The sequence below is a fragment of the Nicotiana tabacum genome, chromosome 13 (genome assembly GCF_000715075.1).
Source record: "Nicotiana tabacum cultivar K326 chromosome 13, ASM71507v2, whole genome shotgun sequence".
In the NCBI taxonomy this organism is placed as follows: domain Eukaryota; kingdom Viridiplantae; phylum Streptophyta; class Magnoliopsida; order Solanales; family Solanaceae; genus Nicotiana; species Nicotiana tabacum.
The window spans coordinates 105,867,892-105,890,559 of record NC_134092.1 but is presented as its reverse complement, the minus strand read 5'-3'; positions in this window follow the sequence as shown (position 1 = coordinate 105,890,559).

Sequence of the window (22,668 nt, the reverse complement as noted above, 5' to 3'; positions counted from 1 at the left end):
TAACTACGAATGATAAATATAGTATAAATGTTTGATGTGTCGCGTAATTTTCCCTTCCCCCCCCCCCCCACATCTCTCTCTCTTTTAATATATATAGGTAAAAATTTACAACACCAAACGAATGAATGCAATACACCATTTTTTCATATACAAACTTATCATTTAATTACGTGATGTATATTTTTACTTTATCTGTTAATCGTTAAGTTAAAAGATGTTCTTATGGTTTGGAGTAACCACCGAGCACATGTAAGTATATATAATATTTACACTAGTTTGCTGCAATCTACAAATACATATGTTTGATAAATTATAACGACCCGACCAGTCGTTTTGAGAGTTGCAGCCTCGTTTCCCCCATTTACTGCTCATTTTATGCTTTACAATTGCTATGTGACTTGCCGGGGTAGTTGGTTCGGGTCCGGAGAGGTTTCAGAATGAGTTGAGACACTAAGTCTCAAGGTTGGAAGCTTAAATTGAAAAGGGTGACCGGATATTGATTTATGTGTAAACGACTCCGAAATGGAGTTTTGACGGTTCCGTTAGCTCCGTTGGGTGATTTTGGACTTAGAAGCGCATACGGATTATGATTTGGAGGTCTGTAGTTGAATTAGACTTGAAATGGCAAAAATTAAAAAATTTTAAGTTTGACCAAGAGTGGACTTTGTGGTTACGAGGCTTAGAATAGGGTTCCGGGAGTTGGAATAGGTCCGTGGTGTCATTTGTAACTTGTGTGCAAAATTTGAGGTCAATCGGACGTGATTTGATAGATTTCGACATCCTTTGTTGGAGTTGGAATTCCTTAGTTTCATTAGGCTTGAATTGGGGTGCGAATCGTGTTTTGATATTGTTTGATGTGATTTGAGGGATCAACTAGATTCGTATCGTATTTTAGGACTTGTTGGTGTATTTGATTGAGGTCCCGGAGGTTTCGAGTGGAGTTCGGATGGTTAACAGATCAAGATTTGGAGTTTGAAAGATTGCTGAAGCTGGGATTCTTCTGGTGCAATCGCACCTGCGGAGCTTTGGTCGCAGGTATGAGCTGGGAAGCGCATGTGCGAACTGGAAAGGATGGGCCAGTGGTCGCAGATGCGAAGAGCATGTCGTAGAAGCGGAGTCGCTCCTATGGAAAGGTGGTCACAGAAGCGGAGAGTGAGAGAGGTTGAAAGGGGTCAGGTGTTTCCGCAGAAGCGGACATGTGAGCGCAGAAGCGCTTCCGCAGGTGCGGAGTCTGAGAGCTTAAGTGAGCTCCATAGATGCGGAGGTTCCGCAAAAGCGGAATTTTGGGCCGCGGGTGCGAAAGCACTGGGCAGTGTTTAAATTCGAGGGTTTCCGAGATTTTCACCATTTTGGACATTTCAAGCTCGGGATTAGGCGATTTTTGAGAGGATTTTCGAGGGGTTTCTTGAGGTAAGTCACTTGTGGTTAAATTTACTCAATAATTATGTTTCCCCATTGATTTTTTCCACCTAGATTGTGTGGTTTTGAGGTGTACTTTTGGAGTTTGAGCTAGGGATTTGGAGAGTTTAAATTGGGGATTTAGGGGTTGATTTGGTGTTGGATTTTGGTAAATTTGGTATGGTTAGACTCGTGGTTGAATGTGCTTCCAAATTTTGTGACTTTTATCGGATTTCGAGACGTGGGCTTGGGGGTCAACTTTAGAGTGACTTTTTGAGTTTTGATTAAATGCTTAGTATTTTCTTATGGAATTGATTCCTTTAGCTCGTGTTGATTGTATCGAACTGTTTGTGGCTAGATTCGAGGCATTTGGAGGCCGTTTCGTGAGGCAAGGGCTTGTCGGAGTAGGGATTTGCATAACTTGAGGTAAGTAACACTTCTAAACTTGGTTATGTGAGTATAAATCCCTGAATTACAGGTTATATGCTTGGTATGGAGGTGACACACATGCTAAGTGATGGACGTGTGGCTGTGCACCATAGAAATTATGACTTAATTGTTCCCGTGGAGTTGCATAATCAAATAATCATGTCAATACCCACATATCCTTCATGTGTTAGAGAAATTGAGCTAAAACTTATGTTAAAATCATGCTTAGGCCATGTGCCGATATTTTTGGGACCCATAGAGGTCGTATTACTGTTGAATTACTTGTTTAAAATTACAATTGTGAACTCAGTCACATCTATCATTTGCATATCATATCTCAATCTCTATTACCATCCATTGATACATCATATCATCATGACAAGCTGATTTTGATGACATTGTGAGCCGAGAGACTGGAGAGATTAATGACTGAGTGAGGCCGAGAGCCTGGTTGTGAGTGATAATTAAGGGATAAGGCTGCATGCCGCAATATATTTTTAATTATTTATGCCTGGACCTGGCTTATTATAGCACTTGAGCTGAAGGAGCCCATCCGGAGTATGCACTCCCATAGTGAGCGCAATGGATATTATATTTGGGATGAGGTTCCCTGGGCATGGAGTTGCCCTATATATTTACATTTAGGATTGAGTTCCCTGGGCAAGGAGTTGCCCTATACATTTATATTGAGGATGGATCTTCCCTGGGATAGACCTTTCCCGTACTGTATTGAGTGATTGAGTACTCTAAGCGTGTGAGTACACGAGGCTTCCATTGTAGTGTACCACATACAACATGTATAGTGGCATGTAGATATAGAAATGTCATATCCCTCATATCATTCAAAGTTGATCTATTTCACTTGTATTGAGTTTTTTTATCTGTTGAACTTGAAAACATGCCTATCTTTCTGTACTGTTAATTCTATCTGTACCTGCTGAGCTCGTCTCTATTTTCAGTCCAATAGTTAGTCTTGTTACTTACTGAGTTAGTTGTACTCACATTACACCCTGCACTTCCTGTGCAGATCCAGGTGTTACCGGATATAGTGGGTGTTGATTATCTGAGCAACTTGATCATTCGGAGATTTCGAGGTAGCTACTCGGCGTTCGCAGACCTTGACTCTCCCTCCCTTTCTTTCAGCTTTATGTATTTAGTTTCAGTTTTTCATAGACATTATTTTCAGACTCGAGTTGTATAGACGCTCAGGTACTCAGTGACACCCTGGTTTTGGGAACTATCGTATTGAGTTTTGACTTTCTATCCAGTTTATGAAAGCTTTAATTATTTAAACCTGTGTTATTTCATTTTTCACTTAAAAGTGTTGGAAATATTTTGAGGTGTCGGCTTGCCTAGTACCACGTTAGGCGTCATCATGACAGGCTAAGTTTTGGGCCGTTACATAAATATGGCAACCAAGATTCAAAGCACTTTTCTGAATATTGTAAAGATTCAAACTTAGGATCTAAGTTTTACTTTATGCCTTGGTTAAATTTGGTATCGTCTCTTTTAATCGATGAAAGTGGATTAGATCTAATCAAATTTTTTATTTTTTATTTTTATTTACAATATTTTGAAGGGGAACCTTGGCGTAACTGGTAAAGTTGCTGCCATGTGACCAAGAGGTCACGGGTACGAGCCGTGGAAATAGCCTCTTGTAGAAATGCAGGATAAGGTTATGTACAATAGACCTTTGTGGTCCGCCCCTTTCCCAGATCCTGCGTATAGCGGCAACGTAGTGCACCGGGCTTCCCTTTTATTTGCAATATTTGGATGTCAATCAGAACTTCATTCTTTCTTTATTTGAAACTTTCTAGGTTTAGATTTTTAGATAACTTGATATGGAGTAACTATTTTGTATATAGCTTATGGTACTAAAAGATTGTAATGTCTAATTGATATTGTATACGGGTGAAATCGAGCTCATGATGCATCCTAACCTCCGACAAAATAAGCTAGACTCGAGACATGGCAACAAGGGACCGAAATCGAGCCAAAGTCCCACCGGGACAGAACCCGGGGGTATGATGCTTGCCTTTGAGAATATCGAGGCCATGGTCCCGGAATCGGTCTTATCCTCGATCGACTTCGAAGGACATTGTCGGAAAATCCAGCATAGCCAACAAAAGACCAAAATATCCGTAACCGGTCGAATATTACTGTGGGGATCTCGTCACGTATCGGTGAGGAACCGACAATCAGTGAATCAGAAGATTTTTTACCTTTCATAGAGTTTTACCTAAAATAAGACTCCCATACTATATAAAGGGGGTCTGATAATTCATGAAGGATATGGTAACACACACTCACAAGAAATTATATTATTATTTTCTTTGTCTCCAGCTCTCATTCTTTTTCGTCTGTACCGGTCTCAGTGAGCTCGGTTCGAGAGTGACTATTTCATTAAGGGTAAAACTATCTAACTCGTGTGGTTTGAATTTGTTTTGTCTTTGTTTATTCAATATCAACTTAATTTATCGTTTTGTATCAAATTAATCAGCGTATCCTTAAAATTACTTTTAAATTTAATTGTTATTCGATTTTGAGGGTAAACAGTTTAGCACCCACCGTAGGGCGAAGGATGATATCGGCAATTTGATACAAATTCCCGTAACACACCCTATTTTATGCTTGTTCTTTGAAGTGTCTTTGATTCCAAGTTAAAATCGAAATGTCAAACCCCCAGTCTGCCTCTCTAAACATGGATGCGGAGTCCGGCCACCATGGCGAGAACAACAATGTATCACCCGATAACGAGGTGCCCCCAATCAATCTTAGCGGAGTTACGGTCGCGAACCCTATCGACGTCAGTTCGCATATGGCCATCAACACAAATTTGCTTACCGATCCCGAGAACAACATACATAGGGAAGTCCGATCAATTTCCCAGAATACGCACAACGGTGAAAATGATGGGATCAACTTGCGGGTGATCTTCGAAATGTTACAGGCTCAACAGGCAGTGATAGCCCAGTTGCAGAACCAAAGTCGAGCGCCGAGCAGGGTTGAGCCCGAGCTATCCTGGGAAGCCACTCGCAGAAATGAACAAATCACGGAGAGGCCGAAAGAAAATGAATCGGGGACTAACCTTGAGATCATAAAAATGCTCGAGGAATTGACAAAACGGATAGAATCTTGGGAGAAGAAAATCGAAGCTAATGACAAAAGGTGGAAACCTACAATTCCAGGGTCGACGAAATCCTAGGAGCACCTCCGATATTGAAGGACCTGGATTCCAAGAAGTTTATTAAAAAACCTTTTTCCTTCGAGCGCTGCGCTGAAGCCAATCCCAAAGAAGTTCCGCATGCCCGAGATTCCTAAGTACAATGGAACGACCGACCCAAATGAGCATGTGACTTCCTACACATGCGCCATCAAAGGGAACGACTTGGAGGATGACGAGATCGAGTCTGTCCTGCTGAAAAATTTCGGGGAAACTCTGTCCAAGGGAGCTATGATATGGTATCACAATCTACCTTCTAATTCTATTGACTCGTTTGCTGTGCTTGTAGATTCCTTCGTAAAAGCACACGTCGGGGCTATCAAGGTCTAAACCAGGAAGTCAGACCTTTTCAAATTGAAGCAGAGGGATAATGAGATGCTTAGGGAATTCGTGTCCCGGTTTCAAATAAAACGGATGGACTTGCCTCCAGTCATAAACGATTGGGCTGTTCAAGCATTCACCTAAGGACTCAATGCTCAGAGCTCGTTGGCTTCACAACAGTTGAAACAAAATCTGGTGGAGTACCCGGCCGTCACTTTGGCTGATGTGCATAATCGATATCAATCAAAAATCAGGGTCGAAGATGATCAACTCGGGGACCCTTCCGGGTCCGTTTATCCCATCAGAACAGTTGACAGAGTCTGGTGAGGCATTGATCGTGAACTAATAACGAATAAGGATTGATACCAACTATACAATGGAGACTGAAGGGGTAGCCGATCTGGGCGAAACCCCTTGAAAAGTGAAAAAAGAGGTGATCGAGGTAAAAACAACCGGGGAATCATTAGCAAAAATAGTTTTGACAGGCCCATCAGGCCGAAAGAAACACCAAGGCTATCGGAGTGCAATTATTATGTCGTCGCCGCCGCCATTGTAGCTGCCATTGGACGTATCAAAGACACCAAATGGCCTCGTCCCCTACAGTGTGATCCAGCCCAAAGGGATCCTAACTTAATGTGCAAATATCATGTCACTCACGATCACAGGACAGAAGATTACCGACAATTAAGAGAGGGAGGTAGCCGGACTATTCAATAACGGGTATCTCCGAGAGTTCCTCAGCGATCGAGCTAATAATCACTTTAGGAACATGATCATCGGTGGGGTCGACATTCCCCGGGGGCCGATGCTGAAGCGCACCAAAGTATCTATCATAAGGGAAAAACGGACTCGGGATTATATGCCGGAGGGAACCTTGTCCTTCAACGACGAAGACGCTGAGGGCATCGTGCAGCCCCACAACGATGCACTAGTAATATCAATACTTATGAGTAAATCTCGAGTTAAGCGTGTGTTAATTGATCCAGGTTGCTCGGCCAACATCATCTGATCGAGGGTCGTAGAACAGCTCGGCCTACAAGATCAGATTGTGCCTGCGGTCCGAGTCCTAAACAGGTTCAACATGGCATGTAAGACCACTAAAGGGGAGATAACATTACCAGTGAACACCGCCGGGACAATTCAGGAAACAAGGTTCTATGTGATCGAAGGGGACATGAGGTGCAATGCTTTGTTTGGGAGACCATGGATTCACAACATGAGGACGGTACCCTCGACTCTGTACCATGTGTTGAAGTTCCTGATGCCGGAAGGAATAAAAACAATTTACGGAGAACAACCAGCCACAAAAGAGATGTTCGTTGTTGATGAGGTGGTCCCAATATCCACACTTTTGATATCGAATGAGCTAGGTCCGGTCACCAAGAGAGAAACCAAATAGAAACTACTGGCACCGACTCTATCCCAACCGGAGAAGTAGGAGATGGATGAGAATGAAAACTACGGGGTTCCTAGGACTTTCATAACTCCCGACGATTTCGACGCTACCAGATCAACGGTTGAGGAACTGGAGCAAGTCGTATTGATCGAACACTTGCCCGATAGAAAGATATACTTGGGCACAGGATTGAATCCCTTAGGAAAAAACTCATTCAATTTCTTTTAGTTAACGAAGATTGTTTCGCTTGGTCCCACCTTGATATGACAGGGATCCCGCCAGAAATAACAACTCACAGGCTAAGCTTGGACCCGAAGTTTCACCCTATCAAGTAGAAGAGGAGACCCCAGTCCAAGGTCAAACATGCTTTCATCAAGGACGAGGTATCTAAACTCCTTAAAATAGGGTCCATTCGGGAGGTTAAATACCCGGACTGGTTAGCAAACATAGTAGTAGTCCCCAAAAAGAGGAACAAATTAAGAATGTGTGTGGACTATAAAGACTTGAATAAATCATGTCCCAAGGACTCTTTCCCTTTCCTTAACATCGATCGCATGATCGATGCAATGACCGGCCACGAGATCCTCAATTTTCTCGACAATTATTTCGGGTACAACCAAATTCGGATGGACCCGGGTGATCATGAAAAAACTTCCTTCATCACCGAGTACAGTACCTACTGCTATAACGTGATGTCGTTCGGACTAAAAAAAATGTCGGCGCCACTTACCAACCCCTACTAAATCGGATGTTCGAAGAACAGATAGGAAAATCAATGGAGGTTTACATTGATGATATGTTGGTTAAGCCCCTGCGAGCAGAGGACTATTTGAAACATTTGCAGAAAACCTTCAGCATATTGAAGAAATACAATATGAAGCTGGACCCGGAGAAATGTGCATTCGGAGTCGGGTCCCGTAAATTCCTCGGATTCATGGTATCCAATCGGAGAATCGAGATCAACCCAGATAAGATCAAGGCCATCGAAGATATTACCATTGTGGACAACGTGAAGGCCGTACAAAGGTTAACTGGACGCATAGCAGCCTTGGGATGATTTATTTCGAGGTCATCTGACAAGAGCCACCATTTCTTCTCACTGTTGAAGAAAAATAATAACTTCTCATAGACCCCGAAGTGACAACAAGCCTTGGAGGAGCTCAAGCGATATTTATCGAGCCCACCGCTGCTTCACACGCCGAAGACAGATAAACAACTATACCTATACTTGGCAGTATCGGAGATAGCGGTAAGTGGAGCCCTGGTACGCAAAGAGAAAGGTTCGTAATTTCCAATTTACTATGTTAGCATGACTCTTGGCGCGACCAAAACTAGGTACTCTTATGTAGAAAAGCTGGCGCTCGCTTTGCTAAGCGCCTGTAGGAAACTAAAACCGTACTTTCAATGTCATCCCATATGTGTCGTAACCACTTACCCATTGAGGAATGTAATGTCTAAACCCGATCTCTCAGGACGGTTGGCCAAATGGGCCATAGAGATCAGTGGATATGACATCGAATATCTGCCTCAGACGACCATTAAGTCTCAAATTTTGGCAGACTTTGTGGCCGACTTTACATCGGCCCTAATACCCAAGGTTGAAAGAGAGTTATTATTGAACTCGGGGACTTCTTCGGAAATCTGGACCCTCTTTACGAATGACGCCTCAAAAGCAAAAGGGGTCCGGACTTGGAATTGTCTTGAAACCACCCGCAGGTAATATAGTTAGACAATCTATTAGGACTGTAAAATTAACTAACAATGAGGCTGAGTATGAGGCCATAATTGCAGGTCTCGAACTGGCCAAAACCTTGGGGGAAGAGGTGATTGAAGCTAAGTGTGACTCCCTCCTTGTGGTGAACTAAGTTAATGGGACGTTCAAAGTCAGAGAGGAACGAATGCAAAGATACCTGGATAAACTGCAGGTAATGTTACATCGGTTCAAGGAGTGGACTCTACAACATGTGCCTCGGGATCAAAACAGCGAGGTCGATGCCCTTGCTAACTTGGGATTGTTGGTCGATGACGATGAGTTCAACTCGGGGGTGATCGTACAACTCATGAGATAGGTAGTGGAAGAAGGTCACACCGAGATAAACTCAACAAGCCTAACTTGGGACTGGATAAACAAATATATAGAATATTTGAAGACCGGAAAACTACCTTCGGACCCTAAGGAATCAATGACTATGCGTACGAAGGCGGCCCGGTTTAGCATGTCCGAAGACGGTACATTATTCCGGAGAACATATGATGTCCCACTGGTAATATGTCTAGGACCCAGAGACACCGAGTATGTTCTGAGGGAAATCCACGAAGGCACCTGCGGAAATCATTCGGGCGCCGAATCACTAGTTTATAAAATAATCAGAGCCGATTACTATTGGATCGACATGGAAAAGGACGCGAAGGAGTTCATACGAAAATGCGACAGATGTCAAAGGCATGCTACGATGATTCATCAGCCCGGGGAGCTGCTACATTCGGTCTTGTTGCCCTGGCCGTTCATAAAATGAGGGATGGACATCGTCGGCCCCCTTCCTTGGGCACCCAGTAAGGCTCAATTTTATTTATGACTGACTATTTTTTTAAATGGGTGGAAGCCCAGGAGTTTGAGAAAGTCAGGGAGAAGGAAGTCATTGATTTTATCTGGGACCACATAATATGTCGGTTCAAAATGCCGGCCGAGATCGTATGTGACAATGGAAAGCAGTTCATCGACAGCAAAGTAAGCAAGTTTCTCGAAGATCATAAGATCAAAAGAATCCTGTCAACACTCTATCACCCTAGTGGGAATGGACAAGCTGAGTCCACGAACAAAACCATACTCCAAAACCTCAGAATGAGATTGACCGACTCCAAAGGAAAATGGAAAGAAATCTTGCCCGAGGTCCTATGGGCTTACCGTACGACCTCAAAGTCCAGTACCGAGGCCACCTCGTTCTCGTTGGTTTATGACACCGAAGCTCTAACACCGGTCGAAGTCGGAGAACCAAGTCTCAGGTTCCGACATGCAACCGAATAATTAAACAACGAGACCATGAATATGAACCTAGAACTGTTGGATGAAAGGCGCGAAGCCGCCCTCGTCCAAATAGCCTCCCAAAAACAACGGATATAGAGGTATTACAATCGAAGATCCAACCTTTGACACTTCAATGTCGGGGACTTAGTGTTGAGGAAGGTCACATTAAGCACCCGGAACCCGAACGAAGGGAAGCTGGGAACGAACTGGGAAGGTCAGTATCAAATTATCGAGATCACCGAAAAGGGGTCGTACAAACTCGGAGCAATGAAAGGTGAGTGACTACCGAACAACTGGAACATAACTCACTTGAAACGATATTACTGCTGAGGTACGACCCCGTTTACTTCTTTTATTTATTTATGTTATGGACTAACACTTGCTGGTAACCGTCAAATAACAATACAATATTTTAGGTCTGAAAGCACGCGTTGCACTCTTTTTCCCTTGAACCGGTTTTGTCCCAAATGGGTTTTCCGGCAAGGTTTTTAACGAGGAAAAAATGGATCATGCTAACTTAGAATCGAAGATCGGTTGTCAACAGTATCCGAGGCTTCTCTATGATCGACCTCGAACACTGGGGGCATCACCTTCAGATAACGATTATGGCAAGGAAGGAAACTTTGTGCTCGAATAGTCTAGGCTCGATCGATAGGATTTACTGTAAGGGCCAAACAGTCAAATGAACCATGTCCACATAGACTGCCCGAGCCTTGACACAAAGCTTGAACACATATGTCACTTTGTATACTATGCACAAAATTGAAAGGAAGTTTCTACCTTGCGGATAAATATTTTGCCCCTTGAAAATTTTTCTTTCTTACATTTGATCCCCTAAAGGCATGGAGCTCAAGGGACACCTCACTCGGGGACTATTGTCCAAGGCAGATTTGGATAGCCCGGGATAATAAAGCCCGGGGTCACAAAGCTTATTTGGCAGTTCCCGAACTTTAAAGGCTACGACCACTCCCATTCGGGAACGATTATCTCGGTTAAGCCCGATGACTCGGGGTAACAAGCCCACTGGGCAACACCCAAACTAGAAAGGCTACGACTATCTTAAAATGGCTCGGAGACGTCCGAGACCCATAACAAAAAAAAAGGCTTTCAAAATTTCTAAACTGGTTCAAAAGGCTACCCTCGATGAGCTGTAATCTAAAAGATTCTAAGTACTTTGGGGAAAGTTTCCAGTCATACCGAGCCCCAAAATAATATCGAGAGCGCGGCTTGTTCAAACTCCGAACAAGACCTTATTATTACATGGTAAGGCATTCGATATTTTTGCAATCATAAAGAACAAAGTGAAAGGAAACGAGCTTAAAAATGTCGAAGGGAAAAAGAGCATTATAAATATATGTGAAAAGATCTTTACAAAGGCCAAACGATCTTGACAAAAAAGTACAAAAATAAAAAAGTACAAAAACAAAGAAAAATATACAAGGCACTTAAATGGCTCCCTCCTCTTCGCCGAGACCACTGAAGTCTTCTCCCCCCAGGATCCGTTCGAACCCTCAGAGTATTCTTCATCCTCGGGATACACCAACTTCTTGGCCTCGGCTTTGAGCCCCTCAGCATTTTCAACCTCGCCCGACAAATCAAAACACCGAGCATGAACTTCTTCGAGGGCATCCCTTCGGTATTGCCACTTCACATACTCGACAATATCTTTTAGGCAGTCTTGGGTTACCTCGGCATCAGCTTTATACTAGGCCACCATATCGTCGGCATCGGCTTTGGTCACTTCAACCACCGACATGGCCGCTTTAAGCTCCTTGGCAAGGGTCTCTCGATCAGAAACGATCGAGCTTAGCTGATACTGGAGCTCCTCAATCTTTTGGGACCGTGCCTTAGCCTTCTCCCTCGTCGCTCGAAGTTGGACCTTTGCCGAGGTCAACTGCACCCGGGTAGTCTTCTTTTCCGAGGCCAGGCAGTCCATCCTGCCTCTCCACTCTTCGGCCTCGACCTTGACTGCATCCATCTCGGCTCAGAGCTGGTCGAGTCGATCAATCTTCTGTTGAACCTACAGGTTCCGACCATTAGACACCGTGTCTAGCTCATCGTCACTAACTTCAAAATTTTTACTTGTTCAACCAGGTCGGCATGTTCTTTTCGAGCCGCTTCCAACTCAGCTCGAAGGCTCTTATCCTCTCCTTCATGCTGCTTCTGAGAAGTTTGTACGTGTCTCTCTTCTCAGTAAGCTCTCTGACTTCTACTTCGAATTGGTTCAGCTCATCCCGGTACCGGAGGAAAGTTTCATGGTGAAGCACTGAGGCCTACAAATACGAAGAAAAATATTAGGATTATCAATGAATTAATTCAAGTATTAAAGGAGAAATTGAAATCATCAAGAGTTATCTAAAGTTACCCAGTTCAGCACCTGTTGTTCTTCGTTGAATAGGAATGGCGCGTCAACCTCGTTCATTTTGGCATGGTCCTCTTCGGTCACTTGGGCATCCTCCGAAATGGTAATGACAATGGACTGCTTTCGATCAGGATCCACACTCGGGGCAAGGAACCGACTGACCAATTTCATGCTCGAGTTAGGACCGCCTGCCCCCGAGGTCGGAATCTTCCTCGGTACCTCTATGTTACCCAATACGATGACGTCTTCCGTGGCGGTTGAATCCACGCCATCAAAAAAGCAGCGGAGGGGGTCGTCCACTCCGTGGGCCCCCTCATTGAGGTCTTTCACTGTTTGGGCCTCATTGGACATGGACTTGGTGAACGAGGGTGACTTGGTGATGTCTATCTCACCAAGTGCCTCCTTCGGGGCACTGCCCGCATCCCGGGAAGCCTAGGCCCCTGTCTCCTTATCGACCTCCCTGGCTTGAGGTATGTCTTCCCCACAGAACTCTGGTTTGGAGCCCCCCTTCTTTTCAAGTTGTGATGGCTCGCGGGCCACTAGAACAAACGGTTCTTCTTCTTCTGATTCGTCCCTCAGCCGATAGAGCGAATCCAAAGCTGGTGCTTAGGTGCTGGTTTTTTCTCTTGACTTGTGCACCGACCTTCTCCCTGTTTTATTCTTCTCTGAGCTTTGGGAATTCGGAGACCTCTTCGTCTTCTTCTCTTCGGCTTGTTTCGGAACAGGGGAAGCGACAGGAAAATCCTTGCCACCAACTGAAGGCCTCAGCTCAACATCCTTGGATAAACCTACAAAAATAGGTAAAGAGAGTAAGTACTTAAGGTAGAAAGGAGAATCCTAATACTACCTACTCGGGAAAGAAGTCTCACCATGAGAACGGGCCTACCAATGGCCCTTCGAGAGTGTGCGCCATGAGCGTTCGGAGTAGGGCATCTGTGACACGAACCCTCGACCCACTTCTGGAGTTGAGGGACAACATTTGGAACCCGAGCGACGTCTGTACCACCACAAAGCACCGATAAGGAAAAAATAAGTAAGTATGAAATTAACATTCAAAAGAAAGTTATACTTACATGATATATTCACCTTCTCGGTGAATGGCCTGCACTCAGCTGGGATCAAGTCTGAAGTCTTCACTCGGACAAAACGGCCTTGCCAGCCCCGATCTCGATCATCATCAATACTTGAGAACAGGGCTTTACTGGTCTGACGCACAAGCTTTATCAGTCCCCTCCAGAAGATTCGGGGACTGTATAAGCGAAGAAGATGGTCAATGGTGAACGAGCACCCATCAATTTTGTTCACAAAGAACCGAAGGAGGATCACAATCCTCCAAAGTGAAGGATGAATCTGACCGAGGCATATCTCATATCTCTTACAGAAATCTATGATGACCGGGTCCACCGGGCCCAGTGTAAAGGGATAAGCGTAAACACTTAAGTATCCCTCGACATAGGTGATAATGGCCTCATCGGGGTCGGGGACCACTATGTCTTTATCGACCTAGTTTCAACCTTTTTGGACCGTAGGGAGGACCTCTTCGGTGATCGAGCAGATGTATCTCGAGACCTTCTCACACTGGCCCTGTACTGAGGAAGGCTTTTAGACCTTGAAATCGACGTTGACCGAGCATCCCCCGGGGATGAACATTTTCAAAGGGGGTTCAAGTACTGGTTCGTCGACGGCCACGCACGGAGCGGTCTCCTCGGCCTCAATAGCTGGCCGCGAAGAAGAAGGAATTTCTTTTTGGGGAACAGTTTTGGAAGTATTTGCCATTTCTTTAGAGAATGAAAATGGAGGAAAATCTGAGAAAGGAGAAGAAAGAAAGGAAGTTGAAGGATTAGATTTTTTTGCTTGAGAATGAAGATGGGTAAAATTTCTTGCCAAGGACTTCGAATAATCGAGGTAAGAGTGCTAAAGAGTATTGAAATCTTAAAGGTACGAGGGTAAAAGGTTTGGATGTAAAGTTAAAATGAACAAAGGATGGGTAGTTATAGTAGTTTAGCGACGTTTCACATCCAGGGATGGCTGACCGGCGACTGACATGCATTTAATGCCATTATGACTTGAGTGACGAGATGTTTTAGTTGATTTGTCATTTTTGTCACGATGTATAGAAGTAAGAATCGGAAGCTCATGTCGTTTATCGTTGTTTACTCTCCAAAAAATGAGGGGACTATCTGTATACGTGTGAAATCGAGCTCATGGTGCATCCTAATCTCTGACAAAATATTCTAGGCTCAAGACATAGCAACAAGGGATCGAAATCAAGCCAAAGTCCCACCAAGCCAGGGCCAGGGGGCATGGCGCATGCCTTCGAGATTATCGAGGCCATGGTCCCGAAGTCGATCTTAGCCTCGATCGACTTCAAAAGACATTGTCGGACAATACAACATAGCCAACAGAAGGCTGAAATATCCGTAACTGGCCGATTATTACGGCGGGAATCTCGGCACATATCGATGAGGAACCGACAATCAGTGAATCAGAAGATTTTTTACCTTTCATAGAGTTGTACCTAAAATAGGAGTACCCTACTATATAAAGGGGCTCTATTAATTCATGAAGGACATGGTACACTCACTCAAAAGCAATTATATTATTATTTTCTTTGTCTCCAACTTTTGTTCTTTTTTGTCTGTACTGGTCTCAACGAGGATGGTTCGAGAGTGGCTATTTCATTAAGGCTGAAATTATCCAATTCGTGTGGTTTGAATTTATTATGTCTTTGTTTATTCAATAGCAACTTAATTTATCGCTTTGTATCAAATTAATCCGCGTATCCTTAAAACCACTTACAAATTTAATTATTATCCAATTTTGAGGGTAAACAAATATACACACATTTGTATATGGATTGAATTTTCTCAAAGGATATCTCTTTTCTGGATAGTTGATTCAGAATAGGGTCTCAACTTTTACTAAGTTAAGATTATTAAATAGACGAAATATTTGTTGTCATTACATTTGGATTAGAAAATGAACAAACATGCACTTCATTTTTTCCAAGCTTTGATCGGATTTCGTTCTTTTGTATTGTTATTGCATTGGACTTCAATGTTACATTGATCATTTAAGTATTACAGAGTCAGTAGGACGGAGCTCTCTCGAAAAACTCTCTCTATACAAGGCGATATTCTTCTACAGTAAAATTACAGTGCCTTCATGGCCTTAGATCAACCATTAGGTGGTGGTATTCCTCTAGACTTGTTTCAAAAGAGACCCATTAACACAACCACTAAACCCAATTGGTTTCAGCTGAAAATTCTAAACGACCTGCTTCAGATTTACAAATAGGTGAAAGGTGCACTGTAGCGGATAATCGTCTGGAATCGTCGAACTATGCGCAGATCTTTACTGGGCCAAATCGACAAACGCAACATACTGGAGTTTATTCTCCACTTCAAATGCTACCTCCCAATCCAGTCAAAGAGCTCTCAACCGTGGGAATTGAGACTTCCATCCCTTCCCAAATTGGTCGTGATCACACAGCTAATGGAGATGACGGCAAAGACATCCACACAAATACAACTCAATGGGAAATGGCTTCTGCACATCTAGATAACATCTCTCAGCAAGCAACTCAATTCTTTATTGACCCAATTTCCACAACAATCAACAAAGCATCCTCTGCAATTCCTTCCACCCTGGCTTCTTGCCAAAATACTTCAACCAGTTCTACCATTACATTTGGGATCCAATTGGTTGGAAAAAAAATCCAATACAGGATGATACAAGTCACCAAGATGTCCAACTCCAAGCACAAGCTGAGAAAAATGGTGCTCGACCAAGTGATGCCCTTGATGCTGTGCAACTGAATTACCAGCCTGTTCCTACTCCTTCACTTGGCCAAAGACCAATCGAGAAGCTATCTATTTACATGGAGAAGGTATCTCAACCACCCCCCTACACATCAACTTCAGCCAATTCTTACATCTCTAAATTTACCAGCATCAGGGAATGTCTCTGCAGCTCCTTTATGTAACTTGGTTCATACAACAACTACTATGTTACCTAGGACTGCAAATGATCACTCACATCCCCAACTCATTCACATACCAACACCCTCTACCTTTCCTAAAGTATCTGCTAATTTTGATAAATTTCATGCCACTAACCAGCACTAGAACACCCACAATCGTATCTTACCTCCCAAAGAATCTACTCCTCAAGCAAAAGATTACAGGCAACCCACACCTTTACCACCATCACACACAAATCCTACAAATGCAACCACTTTTGCTCACTCAGAACACCCCAACACTACTAAATCACCTACAAATGTTAGCCAAAATACCCAGCTTCAGACCATTAAAACAGCTGCCCTACCAAATACAAAAGAAAACAAATCCCAACCACATAAAATACCCTCCTATCCTACACCACCACCTCCCAATATTACACAGTCCCTACCTACCAAACTACGAGCAAGGCAGGCTGGAGAGATTGCCCCAATAGAATTCACAGCTCCCAGAATAACTACCAAGCAGGTCCAGCCAGCTGTTATCTTCACTCGAAAGGATTACATGATCACTCTTGCAAACAGGTGCCAATATACAATTGTAGGCAAGTTTCTAAATACAATGCCTAGAATGGAACAGATTAGGAGCAGTTTTATTGTCCAAACTGAACTCCAATATGCTCGAATTTGAGCGGTCTCAGCTTCCTCTCTCACTTGGACTTGAGCGGCTTCAGCATCGGCCCGGTAGACGGCCATGATTGCATCTACCTCGACCCTTGACTTTTCGGCTTCAGATTTGGCCTTGGTAAATTCGGAAGCCAACCGAGCCTCGAGCTCTTCTATTTTCCTTTCTTGAGTCAAGCTCTTCTCCTTCATACCTTGAAGCTGACTTTCGACTGATGATAATTTGGCTCGAGCAGTCTCTTTTTCTGTAGCAAAGTGGTCCATACCCTCTTTGCACCCTAAGGACTCCGCCTTTATCGAATCTACCTCCTCGCGGAACTGTTCGATCCTCTCGATCTTCTGCTGCAGCAGTGAGATTGAAATATTAGCCACTGTTCCCGAATCGAGCCCATGAGCTTTTAAGATTTTCATTACCTGCTCGATCAGGTCGGTCTGATCTTTGTGAGTCGTGGCCAACTCGGCTCGGAGGTCCTTGATATGTTCTTCTTTTTGCTTGCCGAGAAGGTTGAGGGCATTCCTCTCATCGGCAAGCCTTTGAATGTCGGCCTCGTACCGACTCAGCTCGGCTCGAGACCGAGAAAATACTTCTCGATGAAGCGCTGAGGCCTATGCCGAAAGGAGAAAAGAAGTTAGAAAGAGAAAAATGAACACAAAGGTAATACCAACAAGGGGAGTTAAGGCTTACCCTATTTAGAGTTTGATGCGCTTCATTGAAAAGGCTTGATGCCTCACCCCAGTCCTTCCTCGAGACTTCCAAGTCACTCATGCCGGTAGCATCTTCGGCCCCAGTAAAGTAATCGCAGAAGGGATCCTCCCTTCCATGGGCTCCTTTGATGGAAAGGGTCTTCAAGGCCCGAGCCTCTTGAATCATCTTCTCAGAAAACGAGGGGAGCAGCGGGGAGCCTCCAATTTCTATTGCCCCGAGTGGAACACTCAGGGCGTTCTCCTCATCTCGAGAGGCCTCGACAGCCATACCCATTGTTAGTTTAGTGTGGTGGGAAGCATCTTCGATCCTCGATGACTCGGGGACTTCGCCCAAGTCTTTTCCCGAGACCTCCTCATTTTAAGACGGAGTCTCTACAGCCTTCACCGATTCAGTGGCCTTTGGGGCCTCGGTGCTCATTCTCGCTCAGGCCACCAGACCGGAGTCGTCTTCTTCTTCTTCTTCGTCCTCCTCCTGTAGATGCCGAACAGACTCTTCAGTCAGGAGGATGATGTTCTTCCTCGGCTTACGAGCCGCCTTCTTCTGGGGTTCTAGATCCTCGGAGGGTGAGGTCTTTTTCCTCTTTTTTTCATTCGCCAATTTCGATGCCGGGATCGAAGTATCCTCCTCATCAGTTAGGGGCCTCATAACAGCATCTTTGCCAAGGCCTATATGAAAAGAAATTAAGTGAGACATGCCTTGACAGAACCATCAAAGACCTGGAAAAGGGGCTTACCGTGAGTTTTGACCTCCCATCGGTCCTTTGATAAATCGCTCCATGAGCGCTCAGAGTACGTAGAAGTCGAGGCCAGGTCCCGAGCCCAGCTCTTGAGGTTAGGAATTGCACCGGGCATCCAAGCAACCGCTACATCACGAAAAGGGATTTCGATAAGAAGAAGCATATGGACAAAAAATAAATAAGAACTAACAGTGGGATTGTACTTACGCTTCATATTCCATTTCTCAGGAAATGGCATCTTCTCGGTCGGGATTAGGTCGTAAGTCCTCACTCGAATGAACCGGCCCATCCAGCCTCGGTCATTGTCCTCATCTATGCTCGAGAATAACACTTTGGTGGCCCAGCGTTGGAGTTTTATCAACCCGCCTTGATAGAGGTAGGGGCTGTATAACCTGATGAGGTGATCGAGGGTGAAAGGCATCCCCTCGATTTTGCTCACGAAGAATCATAGCAGAATGACAATTCGCTAAAAAGAAGAATGGATATGGCCTAGGGTTATTTGATACTGACGACAAAAATCAATGACGACGGGGTCGAAGGGGCCCAGCGTGAAAGGGTAAGTGTAAATACTTAAAAACCCTTCCACATGGGTGGTAATGTCTTCTTTTGGGGTCGGAATCACCACTTCTTTGCCCTTCCAATTGCAGTCTTTCTTTACCTGCTTAGGGTACCCTTCGGTTATCGAGCATATATACCTCGACACTGGCTCACATCGACCAGGAATCGACGAGACTTTATCAATCTTGAAGTCAGAAGTGAGAACACATACCCCGAGTATACACTCTTTAGGTCATGGCTCCACCGGTGTTTTGTCGTCGGCCGGCCGCGATGAAGAAGCGTTTTTCCTTTGAGGAACAGTTTTTGATATTTTTGTCATTTTTGTATGGATTTGAAGTTAAAAATAGATGGAGATAATAAGATTTGGTGTTTTGAGAAGATGGTAACGGTGAAAATCATAGATTCGCAGAAGAAGAAGTTAGAAGGTATAAAAAGCTTTGGAGATTAGAAATCTGAAAGTAAAAGTTTGAAATGGTGGAGAGATGGGCTATTTATAAATTTCACAATGACGGTTTAATATTTGCGGTGGACGACCATCGACTGACACGTATTTAATGCCTTGGTAACTGTACAGACGAGACGTTTCAGTCATTTCTGTCGCTTACGTCACAAGGATGACATCATGACAGGTCGAGGTAGAAAATCGAAGGCTCACCCGATTTTACTGTTTGACCGAGACCGGGAGTTTGCATCGAAGGATGGTCTCGTAACAGAATAGGCTATATCACGAGGATAAGGTACCGAACTCAAAACCGAGGTACCTATCAAGATCAAAGCTTGTAGCGATTGAAGCCAAATGAGATAGACATCGAGCAAGATCGAAGATAGCATAAAAACAGAAAGGCAAGATATATGTGGCTGACCGAGGATCATGGCGTAAATCTCGGTGACTGGTCGAGGATCATGGCGTGAATCTCAGAACGGATCAAATCAGAAATGGTTAATTAGCTAATCATGAGGTTTCTTTATGTAATTAGAATTGTACCATAAATGGAACTGCTCTACTATATAAAGGGGGTTTTAATCATTTGTAAGACGCATTTTTGACAGACTCAAAAGGCAATATAATTCTCTTTATTGTTCTCACCATTGTTATTCAGCTTGTTATACTTTCATAGTTCTTGTATCAACCAGTTCAAGGGTGTCCAAACTCAAGGGCTGAGTTTTATTCTAACATTGGTTTGCTTTACTTTATTGTTAATTTCTATTACTCATCCTCACATTTATCAATTGGTATTAGGTGAAATCATGTGTCCTTAGAGCCATATTATAAGTTTAATTGTTATCTAATTTTAAGGGTAAATATTATGATATTAAACTAATTACTATATATTTTTATCAGGCCTTTAATTAAGAAAATTTAATTGTGGGACCAACCATTGACACAAAATAAATGACAACTAGGTCCGTCACATTGGAATCTTACCCCATTCGAAGGTCCGAATTATCCTATGATATGAAATTGCTTAATTTTTGTAGGGAAATGACACCTCAAAAAATAACAACAATACTGAAATAATATTACTTGTTAGCAGAATTACACGAATTGGCTTGAATCGTGCTAGGCGTTGTCCTGAGAAACTATTTCATCAATGTGAAATATTTTTCCAGGATTAAACAAGCCTACCTCTATTTATTTAGAAGATACAGAAATCAGCAAAATTAAATAATACCAGCAAGTTTGGAATGATGAAATAAACACAGGTTATAAAAGAAATTGGAACACACAAAAAGTTAGACGTAATTTAGAATGAGAGGGCTTGTAGTGATGATTACTAATCATTAGCAATCATGAGAGAACAAAATATTTGTTGGTGTGTCTTCGGATGGTATAAGAAGTGGGTATTTATAGTTGTAAGAATTGTGTAAGAAAATGACAAGTGTTTATCTACTTGTCAAAAACTTTCCATACAAAGAGATATTTGGTAGGGGCTCTATACACTTGTCCATAGCATCAAGGAGATCGAGCCACATAACTATTTATGTAGTCACTTGTCCACAAAAATATTGAAATGCTACCACAGTCCCCCACTATTTCAATTGTTTTGTACAAATAAAAGTAATGGATAGAAGAGTAAAACTTGTTGGATTTGTATGGTCTAAATGTAATAGGTTTGGTGTCTTCTGGACTATGAACCAAACTTATACCAATAAAAATTTAACTTACAGAATTACTGGTAAAATATAATATTTTTATGAACCAATAATTCTTATTATAAGTCAGAGATTTTATCAATCACATTTCGACCCTCACAATTTTGTTGTTCAACGCGGTTTTGCGCCCAATAAGCCATGCGTGTGCCTGATTATTCATGAGAGCTCTAGAGACTAGGCCAAAATCTCATGGGAGCGACCCACTCCACTCTCATATAGGTAAATTCATCAAGTGTATACTGCTTTTAAATACACCATCCATAAGGAATATGAATTCATTAAGAGTTATAGCTCAGGCTCTCAATTAGTAGCAGTCAAGCACTCTCTTTTAGTGCTTCAGTGTCAATATTGACTTGTTATTACCCATATGAACCTATTTCATGGGATCTCCAATCACATAGGTTGGGTTACCATCTCTATTGACAATATGTCGGCCTTAAACCCATCTCTTTTGAGGTTTGAAGAATTAATTTTCTTCTCATAGGTTTAGTGAGAGGATCGGCCAAATTAACTTCTGACTTCACATAATCAATGGAAACTATTCCATCTCTCAACAGCTGTTTTATTACATCATGTCTCAATTTCGTGTGTCTACTTTTATAATTATAAGAATTATTTTTTGCTATAGCTATTGTCGCTTAGCAATCATAATGTATAGACACAGGAAGCAACACATCCTTTATTAAAGGGATATTAGCTAAGAAGTTTCTTAGCCACTTAGCCTCAGAGCCAGCTACCTTAAGAGTTACAAACTCTGATTCCATAGTCGATCTAGCTATGATCATCTGTTTAGTTAATTTTCACGATATTGCACCGCCACCAAGGGTGAATACATAGCCACTAGTGGATTTGGTCTCATATGAATCAGAGATCCAGTTTGCATCATTGTACTCTTCTAAAATAGAAGAAAATCCACTATATAGGATAGCATAATTCATGGTTCCTCTCAAATAATTCATTGGTCTAACTAATGCAGACCAATGCTCTCTATTGGGATTATGAGTATATCTACTCAGTCTACACATAGCATAGGCTATATTCGGCCTTGTAAAATTTATTAAATGCATCAGACTCCTAATAATCTGAGTATATATAGACTGAGCAATTGGGTCACCATTATTCTTTTTCAACTAAGAGTTAGTGTCAAAAGGAGTGCTTACAGGTATGATATTAAAATATTCAAACTTCTTTAGAAGTCTCTCAACATAATGTTCTTGTGATAACATTATGACATCTTCACTCCTTATAACTTTAACTCCCAATATTATATTTACTTTACCCAGATCTTTCATATCAAAATTCGCAATTAGAAATAATTTAGTACTTTACACAATATTTAAACGAGTACCAAATATAAGTATGTCATCAACATATAGAAATATTATCACATAATCATTGTCTACCACTTCAATATAAAGAAAAAAAATTATCTCTCAGTAAGACTTGTTCCAATTTCTCGTACAACAGTTTATGAGTTTGTTTAAGGCCATAAAGAGATTTAATTAATTTACAAACTTTATTTTCTTTTCCAGGAATAACACAGCATTCACCCTTCAGGTTGAACCATATAAATTTCTTCTTCTAAATCACCATTTAGAAAAAGCAGTTTTGACATCCATTTGGTGGATAAAAAGCTTATGAATTGAAGCTAAGGCAATTAAAACTCGAATAGAAGAAATTCTAGTCACTGGTGCAAATGTATAAAAATAATCTAT